The following is a 24,655-nucleotide window of genomic DNA, read 5'->3' as shown; positions in this document are numbered from 1 at the left end:
TTTATTTGCAAGTTAACTTTTCTCAACCATATGTCAACTAGTTTCTAGTTGAGGTAAAGTCACAGCCACAAAGATGACACACTGTATAAAATGGATTCAAGTGACAGATAGTGTAATTGCAGATTACGTCTTAGATCTTAAATTTTGAACATGTATTGGTTCCACGTGGGCAGCACAGTGGCTGAGTGGTTAACACTGCCACCTCACAGCTAGAAGGTTGCAGGTTCATTACTGTAGCCTTTCTGTGTGGAGTTTGCATATTCTCCCTTTTCTACCTTCTGGATATTCTGGTTTCCTTCCAAAGTCCATGTTAGTTAATTGGGCATAGGGGCAATGGTTGTCCGTCTGTGTTGGCTGGTACACTGAGACAGACTGGAGACCTGTCCAGGGTGGACCCTAGCTCTCGCCCTATGACAAGGATAGTCTCCAGCCCCCCCCCCCCCCCCCCCCCCCCCCCCCCCCCCCCCCCCCCTCCCCCCGGTCACACCTTAATTGTTTACAGATAAAGTTTGGATGGATTGGTCCCATGTTGTCAAATTAGATGACAAGGTGTGTCCCACTTTTGCTTATTTTTATGAAAATATAATATTGCTAAAATATCCAAACAAATGTTGTAGATGGAAAACTCTACCTCTTATACTTGTATGTAAAAAAAAAAACATTACCAAATTGAGATGATGTTATTGGGGCATTTTATTAGTAAGCGCCTTTACCCAAGGCAACTCATGTTTTTGACCCATGCATCTGCTCGCATTAGGTTTGTTCCAGTGAAACTCAGTGCAAGTTGTGAGAGACGATCAAAAAGGGGCTTCCTCTTTCATCACCCTCCTCCCACTGATATGATGACATTTGTGATATTTCAGTACACTGACGGCTTCCTCCACCTCTCAGACGTACACACATGCTGGCGGAAGAGAGCACACTCCCACTCTTATGTGTGCAAAGCATCATCTCTAAATAAAGATAAATTGATCATTAAATTGTCCTGTATGGGACCAGCTATGGAATTTCCCTACATCCATATCAATTCACATAGTTGTGTGCCATGGCTTATTTTGTCAGCTCACACTGATGCTTTTAGGGGGTTTTGCACTCTCCAGCTGGGTTATTTATAGAAGATGTTTAGTTTCAGTGACAAGTCACGGGACACTTCACCTAGTATTGTCACTATAGCAACAACATGCTGTATCCGGCTGGCGATGATAATATTTGCTTTTATTCACAATAAAAAATTGGTATGAATATTCATTCTAAATGTAAGTGATAGTGTGAAATATGTTTTGCATCACTGGTATGAGGAACTCTTGCATTTGCAAGAGTTAAAAACCATGACTCATATGCAATATGCCTGATCTGGGTCATATCTGTGTAATAATCTTTTGTGGTCTTGTGTTTTCCATTTGCAACAAATACGTGACTTAGTGCCTCAACATAAACAAAAATAAAAATCACATTAGAAATCAGTTAGATAAAAATGTGGTGCCGATTCATGTTTTCCTAATTTTTGTTTCACTTCATTCAGCACCATGCACTAGTATGAGTAAATGTGTGGGTAGTTTCCTTTCTCGTTTCTGCCGGGAGGAACCGGAGAAAGTGGTCAGCAATATAACCCTGAGCCATTAGGCTTTACATATTAGTTTGAGTTATGAGTATGTCCTAAAATGTCATCCTTAAAGACAATTTGGACTCATCTTAAACAAATAGTGTCACAAAAGAAATTACACTAGTATATTATATAGTAAATGTGAAGTTACCAACAGCAGTTAATTATCTTAGTGTAGCATACGAAATTAAATCTGGGGGAAACAGCTACCTTACTCAGTCTACAGGCATTTAACGTCATCTTCAGAGATGTTGGTAGGAGTCAAGCTGAATGTTTCCAAATATAACTGGTTTAATTCTCATAATTACCACACAGATATGAGTCTGATATTGATGTTCTTATTTACTGTAACTTTCTGCAAAAAATGTGACACTGTTACACTGTTTCAAAGTGAACCAGTTATATAGTGTTTCTGAACTTTGGATTGTAAGCCCTGTATCTACCAACGTAATTGCCGTTTACTACAAGCAACATGGCAGAGCATGTTCAGTGCAGCAGGTATGAAGTGGTGACAGCCTGTGGTTAGGGGCTTGACATTGATTGTGCACAAGCAAACTGGCAGAATCGAAACTTTTTGTATGTTAAAGGGTCATAAAAAAGGTCACTTGCTTTACTGTTTTTAATTCCCCACCTTGAAGCACGAGATACCCTCACTGGGGACAGTGATTAGCAATTACAAAAGCGTAAAAGTAAAGTGGAACAAGCAGCCCACAGTCACTAAGCAGTGAAGGCCACCACAGGAGGAACAAATATGGTTTCACGCCCCCGCAGCTGTTAGGGACAGAGTTTGAATTTACTTCTATAATCAGTCACACATGAAAAGGGAAAGGACGTCTTCTGAAATGAGTTTGCATGCTCCATCCTCCTGTTAATCTTCCCATAAGCAGCTAAGATGAAGGAAAAAGATGAGTCACACAACCACAATTGGTGTTAACCCAGTTTTCCCATTAATGAAGCTGGAAGAGAAGAAGCTTGTTCTTTGTTTTTTCACTTGAAAGAAATTTCCTCTGTCGGTTCCTCTGAGTGCGTATCTTTAAATCCATTTTAGCAAATAGCCAGTATGTACAACTTAGTTAAAATGAGGCTCAAAAGTTAATTATCTGCTTTAAAAAAAAAACTAAAATAAGCATATGAATTGTTTCTTGTCAATAAAATGTAAGTCTTGTCAGAAAACAGAGCATATATTCATGTTTCTGCAGAACAATGTTTGTGTGGTGCGTTCGTATGTAAAATACGAAGGCGTAATTGCTCAGGAGAAACAAGGGTTTAAAATTTTATCTATTTGTTCAGCAAGGAAAAATCACGTCAATCGGAAACGAAAGCAGCAACCCTCGAAATATTTGCTGTTATTAATATCTTTACGCACATCTTCACCGTCTCACCGATTGGAAAAGCTAAACCCTAACACAAAGCCAATAATCGCAGTGGAATTTCCCCCACTGAGTGAAATCTCCAGGACACCTCCATCTCTTTCAAACATTTTTGTTTATGTTTCACATAGCTGTTTGTCTCCAAAAAATAAAAATTAAAAATAATACTGTGCTGGGGGTCATAGGGTCATGGCTTAGAGGATCTGATGTAATGCGGAGATGCTTAAAAACACTTGCACATGCGTGATGCATATGTAAATCGCTCTTCCATCGTGGGAGTCTTATTTTTGCCTCCACCCACAACAATTATTACAACAAGAACTAATAGACTAATAACGGCCTTTCCAGCCTGACATTTAAAGTATATGATATATATTCACCATGTGAAAATTGTAGAAATGCGATTTGTCATGTTTTGATCCATTATTTACAGCAGATAGCTTAGCTGTCACTGATGCTCTCATTTTTATTCTTCATTTACAACTGTAGAGGGCAGTGCAAGAGTGCAGATAAAAATAGTCTGTGGCAGAAGCTGAAGGTTACACACTTGTCATGAGATGATTCATGTAAAGAAAAAAAGCACTTTTCAGTGTCAAATACTGGTGGTGGGGAATGACACTAGCAGTTCTTGGGGATATGCCAGTGAGTCACTAGGGTGAGTAAGTGGCTTTTAAAATATCAGCTAGTGATGTTATTATCATCATAGTGTGTCACATAGCAAAAATATTTAGCAAAGCCCCGTATGTTTTCTGCTCACTTTCACTTACTTTCAAAAAAAGGTATAAAATCTGGGCAAAAGTGAAAACATAAAATCATTTGTGCTAAAAGAAAGAGGCGGAAAAGATGCTGTTTGGCGTTTGGAAAGCAACTTGAAAGCAACTGAATGGGAGTAAACATAATGGACTTTCATGTCTATGATTTATGGTGAGAAATGAAATATCTTGGGCTTAAACATATGCCCCAGACCATCAGAAACCAGAGCCCAGTGCCCCATGGCTAACGCGAGTTTGCTCTGACAGCATCCCACCATTGATAAATAACAGCAGCTCTCCTTTATCCTGCTGGTACAGCCGCGTTCAGCTGCAGCTCTCCATTGCGTCTCCACAGCCAAGATTGAATCTTACCCATTCATTAGACTAAGTGGATGAGGCTCTCTAATAGGGGCTCCCTTCCCCTCAATAATTGCCGTTGATTGGCGTAAATTAGACCCTAGTTGCCAGACGAGTGATTCTCGACGACGATAATCTGATTCCCAACTCAAACTAATAGGATTTTAACTCTGGCTTTGGCCTAATGTCCGTCTGCAAACCCTGGCTATGGCCCTATGCCCCATCCAGTCGACGTCCTCTGGATCATATCTGGACTAGACCAAGTTGAAGCTGCAGCGGTGTTTGGATTTAGCAGGGTTGGGGGGGCCGGGTCATTGCTGTCCTTCACCCCCTGCTCTCTGTGACTAAGCCTCTGCACGACTTCATTGGAATCAATTGGTCATTCATGTGTGTCACTTGCGTTATCAAGGGGACGTGTGTGTGAATGAGACTGTAGACTGTTGAAGCACAAAGCGGATGTTCACATGTAGCCCCAGTTTAGGCCTGGACAGTGAATAAGACCCTAGAGGGCGTTGATTTCTGACAGACAGCCTCGACATAATTCAAACTTAGCAAACAGACATTTCAACCCCAGAGGCTCGTGTTTTGTTCCTTACGCAGTGATCTCCCGTCCCAGAATCTACGGTTTGCTGTCAGCGATGGTGACTACGGTGGCTCAACTCTGCTTTAACGTAATAAAAAGCTTGCTAACTGTACATCGCATTAGCAGTAATAATCTTAATGATAATTGTTTGGGAAACAGTTGATCAAATATGTATGCGGGCAAGACATACAGAGACACATACAGTAAAAGAAAACGTGTTTTAATTGTGCCAGCTGATTTTTTCATAAAGAGCAGAAAATTTAAAAAAATATACATAACATCAATTATGATGTATTCAAAATTTTTTATTAAAAAGAAGAGCGTTCGGGTGTCTTGGGTTTCAATGTGAACTGCGATAGGAAAGAAGTAGAAACACCATCCAATCTTGATGTCCATACTCAGTCAGTCAATGTGGCACCTATCTGTGGCCCTTCTCAACAACATGAAGTCTATAACATGTGCAGACTAAATGTTCTTTTGTCATTGAGTTGATAAGGGGACGGTGCTACTACTAAGGCCCGAGGACTAATGAATCTCCACTCCATTACCAGTGAATCGGACAGATTGCTCTCCAGGAGAAATGAATTGAGTTTTTTGTATTTGTGAGATCATTCTCCCTCCATTAACTGCTCTTTATCCCGTCTCTTCATCACAGGCAAATCAAGTTAGGCAGCCATGATTAGCTGGGGTGGCCTCCCTTTTTAAAAGGTAATTGGGTTTGGCGGCTCAGCTGATAGTGCCATTAGGACCAATAAAGGCTGGGCTTGGCTCATCGAGTGAAACAGATTCTTCAGCAGCAGATGGCAGACAGAGGGAGAGGGCTCTGATGCATTGAGCCCGAAAACAAAGTTTGTGTAACCAAAGTAGTTTGGGGGCATCCTCACTCTGCTTATTCCCACTGCCACCTTCCCCCCAACCAGCCCAATATTTTTGTCTCTTTGTTGTGGTGATGGTGACATTTTCAAAGGGAGGAAATGATGGCTTTTAATATGCTGAACACTGATTGCAAAATGATTTGGCCATTAGAAAGTGGTATTTTTTATTAGGATAATTAATCATTCTTACAGAAATGGTGTTCTTGGGGCAATGATGTCACCAAGGAGTACTGGAGGAGGGTGAGACTAATGCTTTCTGGGTAATCGCTTTCCCTCATGTCAGTTCTCGCTGGTGTAATCAGTGCACCACCAAAATAATATATTGTTTTGAATCCTAAATTCACTCCAACCCTGACGGTACCTGAAGTTGTTTGTATGTAAAAACAGTAAACGGAGGCTGATGAACATCGAAGATGCTAAACGAAGACACTCGGTGCGACCGACAATCGATCTCCCCCGACTGTATCTTCCCCTGTCATCTCGACTAAAAGAAAGGTGAACTTGCCAATTCCGAGAAATCCCGCAAAGCTTCAGATAACCTTACTGCACGTGGGGCTTTGTCCTATAGGAAAAGGTGCATTAGTGGTGACAGGAGGGCCTGTGGGGATTAGTGTGAATGGGAGATTTAGATGACAAGGTGGGCTTGCGTATTATGTGGCTGCCCATTGCTGTGACTGTCTCGCTCTTATCTCTTCCACCGAGGGGGGTCTGATCCCCACTACTCTTATCTGCGGTCGAAACGTAGTTCCGCCCCCTTTTTCTTCCCGGAATTGCCCTGGTTTGGTGACCTGTGGCACGGCAATGAGAAAGGTGACTCTGTCGCCAACTGCAAAGTTCATGTAAGGGAGCATCGTTTTGGTATCATTTTAAATCATCCGTGGGATTTGATTTCAAGACATGCATTAAACATAATATGATCAAGTGGGTTTCTGCTTGAGGATGGTTATGAACTGCCTCAACATAAACCCAGTTAATGAAAGGGCACTGCCCATTTTTCTCAGTTGACGCTTCTTCTGTCTCATGGGGTATTTTGAAAGGGGAGAAGAACTAAACAGGTAAATATAATTCAAATGCAATGCTCTGTTTTGCTTCTGTGTGTCTTTTTCGGCGGCTGCACACAGTCTTTGATGTATTGCTGAACTATAACCGGAGGGTTGCATTTTCACCTGAGAGCTGCACATTTGTAGCCCTCCTAAATAAAACATTGTGTCGCCAGGCGCCGGTAAGTGTCCCTCAAAGAGCAGAGGGAGGAAGGGCGTGGGTAAAAAGCGTCCAGGTTAAGTTGTTTGAAAGGCCCCGGGTATTAAGAGGCATTTTACACTTAAGAAGTTGGTTTCGCTGGGTTTTCTGTTTCCCCTCTTATTGATTGATGCTCAACTATCAATGCATAATAGAAAAGCACTCAGAGCAAATGCAGGGTTATGGCCTTGGGAGGGAGTCGGCAGACGAGACTGCAGCACCCCCCCACTCCAATGCCATTATTGGCCCATAAAGGATCCCTCGGGAAGGCCACGGTGTTCAGATCAGCACACACCAAATACCCAATTAAAAAAGGCTTTAAATTCCCTCCTCTTTCCTGGGCAAAAATCAATCTGAATTCAATCTATTCGGCTAGGATTCCGACAGAGGAGGTAATTGCCCATAATCGGGCAGCTAGGTGACAACAGCTTAAAGGGGAGACACTAATACAATCAGGTATTTGCTTTCAACGCCCGTCCTGAACCCAGGCCTCAGCTGTCGAAAAACAGGTAGAGTGCAGTTTATGTAGCCATCAGACAAAAGCCTATATAAAGTTACACAAGTCTTCTATTGTGTGGCGCTCAACAGCTGATTCTGTAAAGTACTGCAGGAATGATACTTCCTAAATGACCCATCATAAAGCCGCAATAAATGTATTCAGCGATCGTCTTCGAAGATAGCTTGTCAAAGAAGTGGAAATGAACCAGTGCTCTCATTCCTCTATGAAAGGCTCACGCTGTCAATACTTATTATTAGCATAATTTGCACAATAGTCAAACTCGTGTCAGGATTATTTCAATGAAATCCTACACCCCTGCAAAAAAAAAAAAAAAATGACATACTTAATGGTAGCATTAGATAAGTAGGATATTTAATGGTACACAACTGCACCCCATCCCACCTGGCTGGATGTTTTTCCATTGCCTAATGCATGTGCTTGCATGCGGCCTTAATGTACTTTTGCTCTCAAGCCGCTCTCTGGACAAGGATTTGTGATCCTCCAGTTTGCTGACACGTTCTGCGTTTTAATTAAAAGAGACACAGGCTCAGCACCGGACTGCTCCTACAGCCAGTTGGCATTTCAGATATTAAAACTATTTATAGTATGCACAATGTATTAAAAAGTGTACAATTTCAAACGTATAATTAGCAGCAAAACAGTAAAAAGTGACGAGCTACAAATAGTTTGTGTATACTGTATTGAGCACCTCCGTACATACTGTTTTCCTTTTTCGACGAATGTACATTTGAAAACACAGACCACATCTAATGACTAATTTCCATTTTTATTCTCAGGCCTTGGCTAAAAAAACACAGTGAAGTATCAAGGGAAAACTGTTCCCGATGCCCTTTTTTTTACTAATAAATGTAAACTGAGAGCAAGGAGCCTGTGAACTGAAAAGTCAGGTTTGTGTTTTAGGATAGCTGCCAGCTTTAACTCTACTTTGCCCGGCTGGTAACACGATGTCCAGGAGGTCAGCAAGGGTCAAAGGTTCAGCGGCAGAAGGCTATGATTAATGGATCTCTCAATAAAACGGGAGCTAATATTACCAACGCTCTCTCCCTCAGTCTGACTTTGCCAAAGTGGAGAGGGATTTCCTCGTAGCAGAAAGCACAGGGCAAACAGCTTGGCTCTTGAAATTACTTTCTATAATGGGTCCGGGCTTTGAAAGTGGAAGCGCACTTTTAATTGACCAATCAAAAGGAAACAAAGCAGCCAATCTTCAGAGGCGAAGCAGAAATCCAATAGAATTTGTTTCATTTCCTGCCAGATCCATCGCCGTTTAAGACCGCTGCACAGTGCACCAGTGCAGTTGATTATGAATATATCAAATAGCCAGCTGCTTTGAGAGCTTTTGACTTTGTTGCATTAATAAGCAAATTGAAAATCAATTTCTTCTCTGTAGTATTTTAGGGTTAATACCCTTTGCAAAGACATGAGGAAAAAAAGTGGAAATTAATTATTAAAACTAATTTACTGATTTTCATGCTGAGAAGAAAATCAACTTGCACTTTCTACAGAATGAATACGGCCATAACCAAAACAACCTGTTCAATTTTTCACTAATTATGCACTGATTTAAACGTGTCATCAAAGTCACGTGGGATTGATCCTGACACAAAATCTGGTGAAAACATTCCGCACTGAGGTAGAAAGATTGCTCAAATGAAAGATGAAAAGTTGCCTCAAGCAGCAGAAAGACTCATATCCATTTATCCTGGAGCAGTCAGTGGTTACCATCAGTCCTCATCATACTGTACAGCTGCTCTCAGTGAACATGACCGACTGCCAGTGGCATCACCGAACATGCTCAGCATCATTTGTCCATAAGGTGGCGTATAATGCTCTCAGTTGCCAAAGCACACTGACACTCTTTTTTTTCTTTTCTAATAGACAATTCAGCTGTGAGGATGCCAATCAGTGTCAATGTGGATGTCATGCACCTTCCATCGTGTCACAAAAAAATTGCCTTTTGTTGACAGAGTCATCCAGAGGAAGTGTTTAGGGTCTATACTTCATGTTCAGTAAAGTAGTAATGGCATTAAGAGATGTGCAAAGAACGGCCCTGTATTTAAATGTTTTATTGAATTATATTGAATCGGAGTATAACTAGATTGACAGTCCTCTCCGAACAGCCAGACTCTTTCATTTGTTTTTGCTGTACACTGAAGCTATGTGGGTTTAAGATCTAATGATGGATGTCAGTTAACAATTCAGAATTTTTGTTTCATGGATGGTAGCACCTTTTATATGACTTTTATTTTAATTTCAATCAACCATGAACACCCCAAATAAATTGCCGTTGCAATGGTGAAACAATTGTAAGACACTGTGACTTATTAATGTAAGAAGAAATATTTCTCAAGATTAATAAATACATTTGGCCACAAAATGCTTTTCTGTTATTATCCCTTCATTTTTTTTTTATCAAAAAAAATGTGGATTTTAAATAATCATCTACTAATTAATGAACCTAAAAATGTGCTTTCTCTTTAGTCCCATCAAAATAATAAAAACCTCTTCACTCTTCGGGACGATAATATAAAGCAGCAGCATGTAGTAGAGTTAAAATTAAGCCATTTTAGACAATTAAGTCGATGCTTTCTGTGACACAGACGCGGTCGTGCAAATATTCCCTTTCTATCCCATCAGATAGAAAGGCCAGAACCTGGGCATCACATGTGGATACTTTCCGTGTGTCTATGAGACGCCACAAACTTGGTCAACTGACCTGTTTCCCGAAATTTGCAAATTGTTCCCTAGAATGTGGGACTTATATAAATATACTTAAATATACTTTGCTGGGGGCGGATTTTGCTCAGTTGGTAAAGGCAGTCATCCACGGACCAAAGGGTCAGTGGTTCAATCCCTAGTCCCAGCTATATGTCGAATTGTCTCTGGGTCAAGACTAAACCCCCAACAGCCCGTTCCCATCCCCAGCTGTGCAGTGCTGGTCCAAGCCCGGGAGAAATTGGGGAGGGTTGCGTCAGGAAGGGCATCCGGCATAAAAACTGTGCCAAATCAACATGCGGACAGTGATCCGCTGTGGCGACCCTGAACTCACGGGATAAGCCAAAAGGACAAAAAAATAAAATAAAAATATAACTTAAATATACTTCGGTACTTTTTACTACTGAAAAGGTCTGTGCTGAATCGTGAGAAACCTCAATGCTGGACCACGTGATTCTGTACCATTTTCAAAACAGGGCCAAACTTTGAAATATAGTGATGGTATATAAGTGCAGTTTATTGTATTTGACTGTATTTACACAGACAATAATGCAACTGCTTGAATTCATCGGGCAATTTCTCGATGCATTAGTGCATTACAACCTGTGAAAACAAAGCAAGGAGGCATTTCAGAGGCTTTTATATGCAGACTTACGCAGAGTATGAGAGCAACTTTGAAGCTTTGAGTGACTCAATCTGGTGCTTTCACAAGCTCTGGCACCACGAGCAGCTTGTATTTGATTTCACAGAGAGGTGGTAAACATGCCGGCCTTTTCCACATCTCTGTTGTTCTGACACGCTCAGCTGAGACAAAGCAGCTCTAAAGTGTCAGCTTGAGGATGTGAGCACTGCAGGTCAGCTTTCACTCACACAAACTTACAGTTCTCACGTTTCAACCCACACTGCTGTCCCTTTGCTGGCTTTAGATGAAATGCTGACAGACCGAATGAGTTCAATGTGGTTCTTTAAAAAGTGGTGCTACCGAGAAAATGATGTAATTTACATCATTTGGTTATTTGGTTTTAAAGAGTGAAATAGTATTTAAACATTGCACACATTGATTTAAATAGTTAATAAAAGAAGGATGATCCGATGATCACATTTAGTTCCCAGACAACAATTAACCTGCATAATTTTAGATTTTTAGCGGATTTAATGTATAATTCCCAGGACAAAAATGCAATTTCCACACATCATGAAAGAAATGCATTGCTTTTCTAGTCTTATAAGCTCATGTTGACTCTGCAATCTCTGTAACAAACACATGATATCAATATGTAAAGAGACAGACACAAGACAATCTCTTAGGGCTTATCATTCAAAAAATGTTTCCTTTATCTGGTGAAATAATATATAGCTATTAGAGCTGATGAATCCCAGGGGGAGGCTTTTATTAACTCCATCTCATGTTGATGGGTGAGATGGCACCAGCGCTTTCAAAGGGGGACGCTGCAGCTGCTGAGGCACCAGGGGTTTTCAAGTCCCCATAGTAGGAGGTGGACTGAAGCCCCGAGGATGTGAATGGGACAGACCCCACCTTCTCCTACCCCCCCACCCACTCTTCGCCTTTCTTCCATATCCCTGTCAAGCCCCGAAGGCCACCCTGTTGTCACAAAGTAAATCAATGCTCCTGCTCCAGTCTGACGTCCCCTCACCGCTTGCCCATCAAGAGAAGTTGTCCCGGTCTTTATTATTTTAATTAATCAGGATTGCTGCACCTGTCTGTCAATTCTGCGGGTCAACCATCCCATGCAAAAGGAAAAGTAATTAAAGTGGCTGGCAAGGCATATGCTGGGGGTTTGGTTTAGGGCAGAGATGGCAGTGCAACATTGACAAGATGAATCAGATACAGATGCCATAGCTTTCATTAAATCCACCCCACCCCCCACCCGTCCCCACCCTCCCAAACACCTGAAGCCTTCTTTGTGCTCGCTCAGCAGTGGCCAGGTAGGGAAAGAGTTGGCCGTGTTGTGTCTAATTGTGTGGATGAATAACGCCAGGACATCAAGAATGACAGCAAGAGAACCTGTATCCTCACAGATGTCCGATTCCTGCCATAAACAGTCTGGCTTTTGACTTCCGAACACCTGAGATCAGGTGTTACATCTGGGTTACATACAGTCCAATACCATATTTAGATCATTTCACTTAACATATCATATTACATTAGACAAATTTTTGAAGCTACTGTGCAATCAGAACTGCGTATTGAAGATATTGCAATAATTGAATAGGATACATCTGGGAACATGTGCAAGAATGATCAAATACATAATTCTACTCTCTATGCAGGAGCTACCATTCCAAGTAGAAGTCTCTCACATCCATTTTGATTTGTTCAGCAGTTTGTTCAGACCAAATTGGCCTGACCAGGATGAACATCTTCTCATTTTTCTTTACCCTGTAGCTGTTCGCTTTCAGGTGTCGCCACAGCGAATCATGTGCCTCCATCTAACCCTGTCCTCTGCATCCTCTTCACTCACACCAACTAACTTCATGTCCTCTCTCACTACATCCATAAATCTCCTCTTTGGTCTTCCTCTAGACCTGTGGCCTGGTAGGTCCAACCTCAGTATCCTTCTACCGATATATTCACAGCGTCTCCTCTGAACGTGTCCAAACCACCTTACACTGTTCTCTGCAGACCAACTTTAATGAAAGCGTTGAACACAAAAATTACACTCAAAGTCCAATAATGTGCTTTAGAGGCACAGATTGGGAGGTTTTCTTACCCTCTGGAGCAGCCTAGCTGTTTCCCCTTATGGCTACATTTCCACTGAAATTAGTTTTTTTAGGGTGCAATGTTTGCGGGATGCTACATGCTCGATAACAGAAATTAATAATGTTCTGTTCTTTTCCTTTCAAAATCTCTGAATTTTTCGGATGTTAAAGCCATTTTAAACATATTAAAAAGAGAAAAATGGCTCTGACACGAGGTACATCACATCACATCTGTGGGTCGTTCAAAACTTCTTACAAACATCATAACAATCCATTTCTGAAGCTTCTAACTTTTAACAACCACAGAATCTGCGTCAGAGAAGCCCGACACGTCCGAAAAGTTTTTTCGAAGGCCAGAGTCAAACCTGAGCCTGTGAGCTGACACTCTAACGACCTCCTCGTAAGGCTGTCCCCTCCCTCCCTGCTTCACAGCCCCTTGTTCTCACTTTGAAATCATTGCCTATGACTTGATTGCACACATGCACCGGTCACCTGGTGCAATCACATCTTAAGTCACATCTCAGTTAGCTTTATGGCTCCGTGTTTCAATAACCTCCAGCTTGTAAGCGCCTTCAGGTTGACGCAGAGGAAAAGAAACGTCTTTGTTGTGCGTATTAACATCGCCTTGTGGGGGCAACTTAGTGTCAATAAACCCTGCTGCTGGCAAGGCGACGGCAGGCAGGAATGGACAATCAGAGCGTCTGCAGGGGATCTGCAGGGATCCATAACACGGCGGGGGCTTTGAGAGGCTGCGCATCTAAGTGGGGACTTGGGGTCTTCCACAGCTTTCTGGGTAATGATCTGTATTATGAAGCATCAGAGCACTTTATGAGGGTCCCTGAGAGAGTGGCGGTGGGGGCCGATCTCGGGCTCAGTCAAAACGAGAAGTGACGCCACATAACCTGCAGAACGTGGCCCCAGCCAAAGCTCTCCATTTGACCAAAAGCATCCCGCATCCACCCCTCCCCTGCCCTCCACACCCTCACCCCGAGTCAGTGTCATCTTCACTGAAACAGGAGCAAAGTGCTTTAAAATGGGAGATGGGAATAGACCAGGGGGAGGGTTCGGGAGAAATGTGATTATCATCAGAAAAATGCAATGAGACCAAGAGTGTTTAATGCACAAATGCACAAAAAGTGATATTTTATTACAGCTTGAAGGCTTTCAAAAATTACTGGAAAAGGCAGGAAAATGTGTCTGAGATGGAGACTCTGAAATGCCTGTTTAACAGGACGTAATCGGTTTAACCCTGATGTGTCCTGTCCTTTTCACGCGAAGATATGTTTCTCTGACCCCTGATTTGATTAAGTTAAACTTCATTTTGGGGAGAAAAACCACTTTGTTGCTATTACTGGTGCATTTTCAAGATGGATGAATGTGAAAAAAGTGGGCTGCACAAGACGTCATTTTTTTGATGTCGCTATCAGCTGGATTACTGTGTGTGTGTGTGTGTGTGTGTGTGTGTGTGTGTGTGTGTGTTTTTCGTTTTAAAGCGGTTTCGTGTTCCCATAATACATAATGCCGCAATATGAGATAAAAGTGTTGAGGATGACACTGATAATAACTGAGGAACACTTCCTGATTTAGTTTTGCTTTTAAATGTAGCAGGTAACAACATCCGTTTTAAACCCTTTAATGACTTAAACCAGTTTGATCTGGTGTGATGTTTCATTATTTGCAGGATTGTAGAAATTTCTTAAATTCTGCACCAAATTTTCCTGATTGAAGAACTGATCCAGCTGCTTCTCAGAAGACTTCACTTTCCTTTGACGCTATGATTCTGTAGCGGTATTTTTTTATTCATAATTTAACGGATTAAAAGAAATTCTGTTTAACAGATTTCCCTTTCTGGTCACCAAGTTAGCTAAATGCTGCTGTTACTTCACAAAATAAATGTGTGTGCCAGCACGAAAGGACGAGCACCTGTCTGTATTGAGTGTTGAAAACCAGCTGTCAAGGGAGAAATCTGACTACATTTGCGGTGCTTTCCATTTCGAGAAGTACAGTTGATCAATGATCAATCGTGCACTTTAATCAAGAACCACTCGACAGGTCAACTCAAGCTTCAAGAAGTTTGAGTTGTAGTAGTTTCTTTCCGTGACCTAAATAAACAGGAAGCGTGATGAAAGTGTGACTCATGATCACAAAAGTATTTCAGGACCACGTGTAAATGAAAGTCAGGCAGACTCCTGCAGGGATACCTCTGTTTCTGTTGTATCTTTACAGCAAAATGTCATAAATCTAAAAGCAGGCCTGTTCTCTTTTCAGCTCATAAAAAAAAAAAATGTAAAAAAAACACACATTTGAAAACACACAGATTTTAATAGACAGTACAACTATTGCCGTTTATATTGCGTTTTGAATTTTCAGTTAACATCAATGCAAATCATCTTTGTTCAGTCGTTATGGAAACCCATGTTTACCTACATGCTATTTCTTGGCACACTTTCATCATGTTTACACATCTTGCTAATCCAGTATCACCTCTCTGCCTCTCAATTACGATTGTGGCGTCTGCGGTTTGTGTTGTACTTTCTGCTGAGACCGGACCACATCACATTTCTTGTTCTTGGTGAATAAATACTTGAATGCACAAGTTTACCCCTGTGACAGACAAATGGCATCCTGATGGAACATGAAAAGCTCCAAGCAAAGGCCATCAAATGTCTAAAACAGATTCCTCTCAGCCAAAGTTTCAGCTCATCAAAAATAAAAGCAAACCCACTCTAAATTAAGACATAAACCACTTAAAATCATCACAAATGCAGGTTTACTGAATGAATGCTACGTTCAGCACCACATCCCGCTGTGGACAACCTTCAGCAAAGTTAATAGCCTTTGCTCTGAGGCCTTTCTTTACAATTCAACATGTAAAAGGATGTAATCAAAATGTAATTTAAAAAGCTCCTTGAACCTCACCGAGCAGCACCTTCACTCCAAAATGGATCCATGTCATTTTGCTCAGAAACCCTTCACACTCTGATCCGTCTGACAAATCTCCATCTCCCCTTTCCCTTTTCTAGCTCTAATAGGTAACATTATCCCTTATTAATGGTGCCGGCGGCTATATGCTGCTACTAGGTGAGCAAACGGGTGACTACAGATCAGCGGGGTGAGGCGGGCAGATCATTAACCATAATTACCTCCAGCTAATCCACTTCCAAGCAGTACAAAATAAACAGCCAGGCCCATTAGAGGAGCTGACTGTCAGCCTGCAAGTGGCCTGTGGCTCCTTTGGCAATGATCTGAACCCACAGGGGGATAAGAGAAGAGGGTGGAGGGAGGAGGGAGCTGCTGCATGAGTGATGGTGACTCCTACTACTCCTCCTCCACCTGACTGGGGGGGAGGAGGAGGAGGAGGATGGGGGGGTTATAACATGGAAGGTGGCGTTGTTGTGGCGCTGTCGGCTACATGCTGGCAGCGCTGGTGCTTTTGTTTTGTTTCACCCCACCACCTCCCTCCACCCAACTCCCTTTCATGTACCCAGATGGTGTTCATTTTGACCTGCTCTGTGTTTGCACCCCCCTTCCCCATTTCCACATCCCATTCATTCTCTGCCTGGAGGCGTTTTCCTTCTCTCTGGCTCTTCACTCTCTTTCTCTGTCTCTCTCACACACACACACACACACACATGCACACACACACTTTGTGTTTACCCAAAATTATTGCGTCCTGGCACACGATCAAGCTCTCTTTAAGCTCTTTTCATTTTTGCGTGCAGATGATTTATTTGTACAAACATTATTATGTTTCCTGGATATCAAAAGTAAACTCATGTCAATGTGCTGAATATTCAGTGATGCATTCAACAGTTGCTCCGGCCTCCGATGGCCTATAGCCCCCAGGTACGCAGGACAATGTGTAGATTTAATTTGAACAAACACCTTATGGTGTATGGTGTCTTATAATTACAGTGATGACTGCATGGAAGAAAAAAAATCTGAATACTGAGGATAATTAATGTTGTCAGTCATCTTTTTTACCTTCAAACCAACACTTCATTACAGGAGGAAGAGATTAAAGGGCGTAATCACAGGTCAAATCAGACACTTAAACAGTGTTAAAAGTACGTTTTCACCAAAAGATATTATGTAAAAATGTAGAAAATGATAACTTATTGTACCTTAAGTAAATACATTATAAAGCACCGTAAAGCACCAAGAAGACTGATGAGGAAGCAGATGAGGAAACACTTTTATTTGTCTGTTCGTCTTTCTCACACGTGCGGTTTTCTCTTCCCCACAAGTCCTCAGCTTTTGTTGATACTTTGCTCAAGTCTTTACTCTTTTTCTTACACCTTACATTGAACATCAGTTGAGCCTTGTCCAGGAACAGTGGTGGCAACAACATTTAGTCTGCATTAAATAGGCCATTGAAAATATAGTCAGAGTTTTACATTTGTTGTGTATTTCCTGGGGAAAACCCACACAGGAAATGACACATTTATTTATTTATTTATTTATTTATTGCACATCGGTGACTTCAGTTTTTTTCTCTAAGGCTCAGACCATGAGAAGCATGAACAACAAGACAACATTTATATTGCTTGTGATTTTTGAACAGGTTTGGTCTTAAATATACATCAGCAACATTGGAACGTAAAAAAAAAACTTTTCCTCAACTGGCTCAGATGGATGTGGGTGAGCGTCACTGCGAGAGTCAGGGCAGTGTCAACATTTAAGAAAACATTTAAGTCTATTTGTCTTCACTCTTGGTTATTTTTCAGGTGCCTATTGCAGTTTTCCTTCATGCTCTTGATGTCTGTGCGTCTGATGAAATGCGGGCAGCGCTCAGGCAGAGAGATGAGGGAGGACTCATCTCACGTCCTCTTTGCTGTTTGGGAACCTGCTGCAGCTTTCATCGTCCTCAAAGTGACTGGTCAGCGGCTACAGAATGACACATTAATCTTGGGTTTGATACGAGATGATTGTATTATTCCAGTTGTGGTTTTGGTTAACAGGAGATGATGAGATTGGCCTTTAAAAGGATACCAAGCGTCAAAGTGAAACAAACCTCACCACATCATCAACAGCAGCCGGGTAACTCATAGAGATTGAAAGCAATGGAAATTTAATTTCCGCGCAATTAGAACCTCTCCCTCATAATGAAATCTGAAAGGGGATTCTTCGGGCGTTGTTCATTATTTTCTTTGAAATCGCAGGCTTTTGACAAAGGAAATTCAATTCTTCAGGCGCTGAGTAGACTTCATTTCGAATCAACGGGAAGTGAGAACAGCCCTGCCAAAGGCTTTTTAATTCACTGTGAGCTTGCGGCTGACACACAGTGAAACAAAGAAAAAAAAAAGTCCGAGATGGAAAAATTCCAAATGCTAAACAGTTGTATGTGGGTTAAAAGAGCCAGTGGGCTAAGGCTCTTTGTTCAGACACAGAGATACACTGTGGAATATAATAAAAACCATTTAATGATCTTCGATATGTCAATTCAAATAACCAAAAAGTTACCATTTATGAAATAAATGCTAATCTAGACTTTAAGATCAAATGAGACTTTACAGAAGACCCTGTAAGTGTGGTCTGTATTAAAAGCTATGTGTTCGTATGTAAAGTACAACACTGGTGATTTGCTGCATTATGAAATGTCTCTTCTTGCCACATCTTGAAATATTGCCGACACACTTGAGACTTTGCAAACTGTATTATTTACACAGGGTAATGGATTTGTGAAAGGTAGCACAAATATGCGTGTTCACACTTAACAGGCAGCGTTTGTCACAGTTCAGCTCTCACAGGCGAAAACAAAATGACAAAAATCCCTCGAAAATGAACCAATTCGCTCTGACTTATCTCACATCACACCCTAGAAAACCTCATTTCCTAGATGTTTGTTTCACTTGCGTCTTTTGTGACGGTTATAGACCACTTACTGTATGGTACCCGAATGCCTCACGAATACACTCACTCACACACACACACACACACACACACGCACAGAGAGAGGGAGATTGATGTAGAGCTCAGAGTGTAGGGACACACATTGAGTAAATGAAGCCTTTGAACAACGCCTGGCATTCACTTTGAAAAATGTTCAGTTCACTGTTCACCGGGAAAATTGGCGTTTAATGAACGGCTTTTACCCCTTCATGCACTAGGCATTTAAAAAGGCAAACGAATCATAACTGACTTCTATTCACATCCAAGATCTCTGTCTTGTCCTTTTGTTTTTAAAATAGGGATAAAGTGATAAAACACTAAAACATAAGAGTGTCTCTGGAAATAGTGCCAAATTGGAGTCTTGTGCTTTTTGTGAAGGGATGTTTAATCCTTAAGTTCACTTGATGCTATTTATCTTCACGTTTTTAACCTCGCAGTTTCTTTTTTTTTTTTCATATTTCTCCCTACGAGTTAGCAATTTACGCTCACTGGCCACTTTATTAGATGCATCTGTACAATCTAATGCAATCCAATTCAGGAGCTCTGCCATGAATTCTACTTTTACAACGTTATAATTTCTCAGTTTCTAAGTTGAGGTCATCATTCTACTCTCTGTTTATTATGGAGGTAGTGGTTAGCAGTGGAGTGCAGTAATGTTTTGGCCCCCCTCATTCATTTTAAATAGGGTGGCCAAAACATTAGAACCACCTCTTCTATCTTAGGTGGACTTTGCATTGCTAGTGTAGTTTCAATTGGATCCTCCTCGAGCCAGCATCGGTGTTTACCAGTAGCCTTTTCTGCATGATAAAATTTGGTCGCTTAAGTCACATAACGTCACATAAAGTAGAACTTGATAAACCTCTATGTGGAGTTAAGTGTAAATACACAAGGAGACGTTTCTTTGGCTGAAAACAAATCTACATCGAATGTAGACAAATACTAAATATTCAGCCAGTGCCCATTCACCAAATCAGCCTGTCTGCATTTAATGTGGAGGCTTAAGAAAAGAGAAGGGAGTCTGATCCCTGCAAATAAATCACCTGACCGGAGGAAGGGAGACAGATAAACTACAAATCAGTGATCAGGTTCACTCAACTTGAAACACTGCAAAGTTCTTGGGTTTCGTCAACAGGTGCATTTGACTCAGATTTCCTGAGTGTTTCCTTTTATTTCGAAACAACACCTGCTCTTACTCTTGCAAACTTTTCTTTTTCTTTTCCTTTTTTTTCCAGATCAAGTGATCCTGTTTCCCGCAGTAACCCAGAGCAACACTAAAAGCCACCCAACCCAAGAACAACCGGGAAACATTAACCGGCCGCTCCGCTACCCACTAATGGATCGGACCCATTTCATCAGCAATCTGACATTTAATGAATATATATTTTATCTTCCCGCGCCAGTTATCGGAATGTCCTCCCCGTTCCGAGAAATGGCTGCCCTGGGACTCTTTTGAACGAACCTTTTTCCCTTTGACTGGCACCTGTATGCCAATCGCACTCGCAGCAACCGGCCCACAATCCTCCCTTGTTTTCTTTCCTCTTCCCTCTCTGTCTTCAATATGGTATGTGGATTAATAATTCATGGCCAGTTATTAGGGCCAGTTCAATAGGAGATCTGCTGATGGAGGGTCGGTGCTTGCCGAGCGTGCCCGGAGGGATGCTGTGTGTTGTTGTGTCAGCCCCCATCTGCCAGAATGCAATAAGGCAAACAATGGAGGCCTTGATTTCCACCAGCAGGCCCATAATCTTTAAATGGCTATTAGCTGAAGAGTGCAACCAGTCAATAACCGACAAAATCCTTTTAAAAGCCTCTCTCTCTCTCTCTCACTCACTCCGTCTCTCTCTTCCTCCTTTTCTCTTGATCTCTCTCTTTCTCTCTGACTCCCATTTCTTGTTTCTGGTCAAATTTGGACACAGTTGCTATGATAAAACTTCACGAGAGTTGTAAGGCCAGCAGTGGCAGGAGGAGCCATCATCGATGGAAGTGGCCAAAAAGAGAACAGCTGAGGTCAACGGCCAACTTGTAACCATCAGGAATACTCCTGCGTGACCTCACAGTGCCTTGAAATAAGGCAGTCGTCTCCCAGTGACATCCTATGGATGATATACTTCTGCTTTTGCCATCAATCATGAGAGATGCAGCTTGAAAGAGATTGAATTACTGTTTACAAGGATGAGATTAAATTGTTTTTAATATACAATGTTATGAAAGCAATAACCTTTTTGATGGCCGCAATCATATCCTAATAAAACTGATATTCATTAGTGTCAGGGAATATTCCCTGCTTCCAATCTCCGCAAACTAATACGCTACCTGAATCGCAGCGGCTGGTACACAAACACATCCTGTTGTCCTTCACAGCTGACAAGGTAAACAACACATGCTCTGGGTGAACGGCACATCACCTACAGTCAGGATGAGAGGCCGCATGCATGTTTTGATTCGAAGCAACATGCAGGCAGGTAAAAAGTCACGTATCTGCTCGCTGTAACGTCCCTTAGGCTTGATGAACACGGAGGATGATGCTGCATGTCAGTAATCAAATCTTTAAGAGACTGTTTCATGTAGAGCTCTGCTGCTCACATTCAACTGTGTGACATTTAGGCCATGGTTTGGAAACTGGAGCACCAGGAATCAGTGTTTGTCCGGATTTGGACTTCACTTACTTGTTTAGGTGAATTGCTGTTTTTGTTTCATGCTAATTGTTAGTACTGAGTTTTCTCTTTGCTTAGTCTAGTCCAGTTACCTGCCTGGTCCTCCCTCCTCTACACATGAGGCTTATTCAGTTAATTATCTCTATAGCGCATGGTTCAGGCTCCTGCCTCATTGCGAGCGCATTGTCATGTCTTCCACTGTCTACTGATCAACTTTTCTGTCTGTGTTGAATTTGTATTTCATGTTGGTTTTTGTTACAGTTTTCGGAAAAGCAGAGAGGCATTTATTAGGCGTTACAGTGTTTGACTCGCAGTGTTTCTAAAAATTTTTTTATTTTTTTTATTTTGGACTTACTCTCTACCTCTACCTTTGAACACCTTATGGACACATTTGTCACTTTATTTTACAATTGCAGCTCTAGGAACTGAACAAAACGGGTGGGGCGGGGTGACAGTGTGTTTAGTTGGAGGTGCTGGTGGGTTGTTGTTGTAATTCCTGCAATTCCTGTTGGTCTCCAATAGGAGTCAACAGAGGTCATGCTGCAGAATCCAATATGATGTGACGTCCAAAATGTTGAGTGTGAGGCACTGGCTTCCTGGAAGGTTTTAAAGGTGGATGTACAGTGTAGAACATTTGCAGACAACACAGTTTCATTCATTTTTGCAGCAAAGACCTACTTCTGTTTAAATCCTAAATAAAAATTGTGGACAGTGGATGGGTTTACAACTCTCAGTCTTTGTTAAGAGCTTTTTGTGAATAATAATTCTTATAGAAGAGTCTCAGTTGATTAAATTGTGCATTATAAAGGTTTCCGCTCCTTCCAAAAGTGTTCTGTCATTGCACTATGTATAACCACGTTTCCCATTATGACAGAGGAAAACGCCCTTTCTGATGTTATCTCTCCGTACTATCGCTCATTTACTCTTTCCACGGCTGTGGCTCTGCCAGAAGCATGAAAACCCCCCACTCCGAGCCGTGGAAGGAGTGAGTCAAACCCATCACCTCAAAGAGATTGGCATGTAGGTTACCACATTGTCACGCAGCAGCACTGGTGTTTTGACAAGCTAGCGTGACCCCTGTGTTGCACAATCACATGATCACAACTGGTCGGGTCAAAGGTCAACGCTAATGGATGGCGTAAGCAAGGGAAGCAGCTTTATGTCAGTCTGCGGGTAGGGTTAAATGTGTGTGTTTGTGGTCCAATTTTAAAGACTCGCTGCCATAAAAGCTGTGTGGGTTTCCTGTTGTGTGGCAGTTAGTTTGATATACAGCAGCTTATAAGAAGTCACACTGTGGACTTTTTAACGGACGTTTTCTTATATGAAAGTGGTTTTATATCACATATAAGACTGAACTCTGCTGACACGGGCCACTTGTTAAATATGGCTGACTCTAATTCATTTTTGAGACACTTTGTTTCCAAAAGCACAAGTGAAATTTGTGTTTTACATAGAAAAGATATCTTACAAATAAAACGATAAATGCCAAAAATTGCAATATGTCAGATTTCCTTCTTATATTTCATGATGTGAAATATAATATGTGCCATACACGTGAATATTTTAACATGGCTTTTTTCGCCAGGTCTACTCACAGAATTAAACTTAAATAATAAAAAAACACAACCTGACTGATTCATTATAAGATGCAGAAAGCGATACATTATGTTTAGACAAAAAACTGCTGACAGCTGACGTGTTTTGATGCGTTCTGTGGATTGGGAGACTATCAAAATAAAAGTTTGGTTCAAGGCCAAGGCACCCACGCAGGAAGCACAACATGTTGAAAGCACTGTCTACATAGGAAATGCCTCCATATGTGCCCCAACCTTCTCCATCTTTCTACCTTCTTATGTCTTCTTACTCCGTTGTCTCACTCTCCCCTTTCCTCACCCACTAGTCTCCCTTTTTGCTCTGTTTATCGCTTCCTTTTTGCTGTCGCTAGCTCCCTTTCTCCACCTCTGCATGTTCGCTTTCACTCGTTTTTCCCCCTCCACCTTGCCCCCTCCCTCTCCTCCGCCTCTCCTCCTCGACATCCCTCAGTATCCACCCGACACAGAGTCATCCATCTTCATTGGGGAGACACATGTGCTGTTTTGACAGTAAGGGCTCTGACGGAGCGAGAGGAAGGAAAACAGCAACCCCATGACAGCAAAGACACATTATCGGTGGGAAAACACATCCGACCATCAATTACTGAAGCCCATCCAACTCCTCCAACACTCTGGGTATTAGCTATTGTCACCACCGTCTGGCCCAATCATCCACCATCACTGGAGAGGTGTTGAATCAACCTACTGAGTTAATTATCTATTAGTCACTGCTGTGGATTTGTCACCGTTTGATATGAAAAATGCAGGTCCAATATGGTTTGTAGTTGTAATGCTGCTCTGGTGCTACTCACACTCCCCCCAAAAACTATTTGTACCTTTGTGCCGTTTTTGTTTAGATGATTAATCTTGTCAGGTAATTCCTTTTTTACCCGCATATCCACTGAAGCTATCAATGCTAATCCTAGCTACATATGTTTTTCTTCTGTTTACTTCAAATAAACTGTAAAAAAGCCTTCACCCAAAATTGTTTCTACTGGACCCCAGTCTAACTCATCTCATTTCAAGCCCATCGACAGTCGAGTTGAAAATCATCTCTTATCCATTTCAAAAATCTTGTGAATTATTACTTCGCTGACTGACCATTCATCATGTTAATGTCTTTTATTTATTTATTTATTTTTTACAAATGACAGTTTGATTGATAAAGGGCAATCAATCTGCAACAGAAGGCATCAGCAATAAATCTGACGTGGAGCTGGATTCATCTGTAATTGCTGTCAGACGTGATCGTAGTCAGCGTCGCATCATTCGGAGCAGGATCACTTTGACCTAAAGTTGACAGTTTACAATTAAATACAGTGTCTTCAGGGTGAGATGATGTGACAAGACAAATCCACAACAGTTGCCATAAGAGCATTAATGACACCGCTGCCAATCAAAGTGTCAAATGTCTCTCCTCGCTTTGTTATCATGAAATCAAGATTATGACTAACTCACAGTGCAATTGTTTTTACTTTGTACTGACTCAGTCTTAAACCTTCATAATGTGGGACTTCTGGTCTCATAATGGAGGTGTGGGTTTGAGTCCCACTTCTGATAATGATTTGAGAGGCGGTTGTGGCCCCAGTTGGTCGTCCAGCGACCGCAGGGTCAGTAGGTCCATCACATGTCTGTAGACAAGAGACTGAACCCCCAAGATCTCATACAAACTCCAGACAATGTCCAGAGAATCAAGTCTGGACATTGTCCCAGGTTGTCCTTTCACGTACAGTACACGCCCACTCACTTGCTGGAAACATTACATTACATTACATGACAATAAAT

The 24,655-nt window shown here is 41.7% G+C and overlaps 1 long non-coding RNA gene across 1 annotated transcript; it reads left to right on the top strand.

The window, feature by feature from the left end:
* Positions 1-17,236: 17,236 nt before the first annotated feature.
* LOC137134194 (uncharacterized) lies at positions 17,237-22,662 on the top strand. The gene is made up of 3 exons (XR_010915404.1): positions 17,237-17,373; positions 17,460-17,611; positions 19,857-22,662. It is a non-coding gene; the product is annotated as an uncharacterized lncRNA (long non-coding RNA).
* Positions 22,663-24,655: the final 1,993 nt, after the last annotated feature.

This window comes from Channa argus, chromosome 10 (assembly GCF_033026475.1).
Source record: "Channa argus isolate prfri chromosome 10, Channa argus male v1.0, whole genome shotgun sequence".
Classification (NCBI taxonomy): Eukaryota; Metazoa; Chordata; class Actinopteri; order Anabantiformes; family Channidae; genus Channa; species Channa argus.
The sequence above is the reverse complement of the archived record's forward strand: the minus strand, read 5'-3'. Positions and strand labels throughout refer to the sequence as shown.